Source organism: Lolium perenne, chromosome 4 (assembly GCF_019359855.2).
Source record: "Lolium perenne isolate Kyuss_39 chromosome 4, Kyuss_2.0, whole genome shotgun sequence".
Lineage (NCBI taxonomy): Eukaryota > Viridiplantae > Streptophyta > Magnoliopsida > Poales > Poaceae > Lolium > Lolium perenne.
In genome coordinates this window covers 153,629,871-153,632,627 of record NC_067247.2, presented here as the reverse complement: position 1 = coordinate 153,632,627, position 2,757 = coordinate 153,629,871, and positions in this window count along the sequence as shown.

Below are 2,757 nucleotides of genomic sequence, written 5' to 3'. Positions count from 1 at the left end.
GCGACAGCCGAGATGATTAGAAATAACCAAAAGGAGATAAGATGTCCGTGTCGAAGATGCAAGCTGACGAGCCTTATGGACCCTAAAGCCGATATGGTGCGGGACCACCTTCTCATGCGTGGTTTCATGGATGGCTATCGGTGGGAAGGCGACGAAGATGATTATGAATTTGTCCATGGGATTTCAACAACAAATAAGGAAGGAGGTGATCAGGATGTAGAAGATCTCGGACATGATCAGGATGTAGAAGATCCCGGAGATGATCATGATCACAATGTAGGAGATCCTGGACCTGATGATGAGGAAGATCAAGATGGAGGTCATCATGACGATCATGAAGATGAAGACGATGGACCATCGTCGATGGACTGGGTGCAGGACCCTTATCTTCAAGAGTTGCTTCTCAAGCAGACGAGTAACGCAAGAGCTGCCGCCCGAGAGAAAGCCAAGATGGATCAACTGGAGGTAGACGCGGTTACTCCATTGTATGAAGGATGCAGGCCGGAGGATACCCGCCTGAAAGTAACGCTCATGGCTCTGGAGATGAAGGTAAAGCACAAAATGACCGACACATCCTTCAACGACAACATGTTATTCTGGCAGGAACGTCTTCCCAAAGGTAACACGTGTCCGACTAGTATCGAGGAGGCCAAGAAAATCGTGTGTCCTCTGGATTTACCACATGTGAAATACCATGTGTGCTTGAACGATTGCATCATTTATCGGAACGAGCACGCGGAGTGTACCATATGTCCGGTGTGCGGCGTCAGTCGGTACAAGAAGGGGAAGAAAGCTCCTCGGAAGGTGGTGTGGTACTTTCCGATCACTCCTCGTCTGCAGCGGTATTTCGTGGATCCTAAGCAAGCAAAGCTAATGCGCTGGCACGCGGAGATGAGGAAGGGAGAAGATGACGCAGATGATCCGAAGAAAAAGAAAAAGGACAGGATGTTGAGACACCCTTCGGATGCTAGCCAGTGGAATGCGTTGAACCTCGAGTACCCAGAATTTGGGGACGATCCTAGGAACATAATGTCGAGGGTACTCCTCGCCAATGCCCTCCGATAGGGGCTTAGGGTTAATGGAATCCTGTAGGCTGACACGAGACATCGGTTCACAGACAAGCGGGGGGAGCGATTTACCCAGGTTCGGGGCCCTCGATGAGGTAAAACCCTTACGTCCTGCCTGTCTGTTCTTTGATTATGATGACAATGGGTTACAATGGGGTGCCGAATACTTCGGCTGAGATCTAGTCGAGATTGCTATTGCTAGGGTTACCTAGCTCTAAGCTTTTCTGAGCTAAGATTGCTAAGATTGTTCGTGTTCTTCGGCAGCCCCTCTCCTGGCCTTTATATAGGAGGCCAGGTCTCAAGGGTCCTAACCGAGTACGACTGAGTTTACAGTAGTTTAGATCCAATCTTTCCTTGTTTGTTCGCTTCCTTGTCTTGCCCGTCAAGGAATCTTCTGGTGCGCCGACCTAGTGGCCCATCTCGCCTTCAGGTATCATCATGGGCCTCCAATTTGTCAATACCGGATAGGGCAATACTGGTTACCCGAAGGGTAATGCCCACGTCAGTAGCCCACGAGTGTCTAGCCGAAGATAATTCGGGTAGAGACTAATGCATGTTTTCTCCTGACATTCTTCTCCTTCATTGTTCTTGTTCATCTTAATTATGCTTCATCTTCTTTTTATCGGGTGCGCGTCAGCGCTCCCGATGGGAGTAGCCCCCGAGTCTAGGTACGGATGCTTGCAATCCGTGCGTAGACTCAAGTTGTACTACTCGAATACTTTCCTCTGCCGAGTTTTTCGCAAGTCTTCATAGGTCATCCGATACATTTTCTTTAGGCAAAGGATAATGAGTAACGTGCCCAACTTTTGTTGGTTAACTGCCGATGGCAAAACAACGTTACTCTACACAGAATCATGTCCCCGGGCATGATCCTGGAGTGCAAAAAACTTTTAGCGGGTGTGCATCATATCCTCCCGATGGGAGTAATTAACGAGTCTGGGTACAGACTCAAACTTTTTTCCTTTGACTTCTTATTCTGTCGAATCTTCTTTTTATCGGGTGCGCGTCAGCGCTCCCAATGGGAGTAGCCCCCGAGTCCAGGTTCGGATGCTTGTAATCCGTGCGTGGACTCAAGTCCTTCATCCGATGACTTTTTATGTTTCCTTCGAATGCTTCCAATTTTATGACGTCATTGTTGACGTGTAACTGCTGCGGGCTGATTTGACGGGTCCTGACATGACGGGCTAGCCCTAGCTCTGTGCAATCAGTTTTTTTAGGGCTTGACCACTATACGCGTAACGATCGAGGTGGCTCCTCGATTTTCGCGCAATCGTGGGCGTAGTGGGCCGTCAGTTCCTCCCCTTCCTCAAGCGCCACGTGCTTACTTAACTCTTAACTTCTCCTCAAAATCTCCAAAGGGCAAAAAATTTCCAATCTTCTCCACGGTTCCCGCAGCATCTCCTCATTCTCCCCCTTCTTCCTTCTTTCGCCATTGTCGCGCCGCCACCACAGCTTTTTCAATCTTCCTCAGATCTCGCGATGGTGAAGAAGAAGAGTACTGCCGCCGCCGCTAGCTCCACCAGCGGAGGTGCCGCCGCCAAGTCCTCCTCTTCTCTTCCGAAGGGGAGCGCTCCGAGCGCCCCTCCCCCAGCTCCGGTGCCGCCAGCGCCGTCGAGCTCAATGGTCAAACCTGGGGACTGGGTAGCTTCAACCGTCACCAAGCGTGATGAGAAGAGGTCCCGAAGCTTAG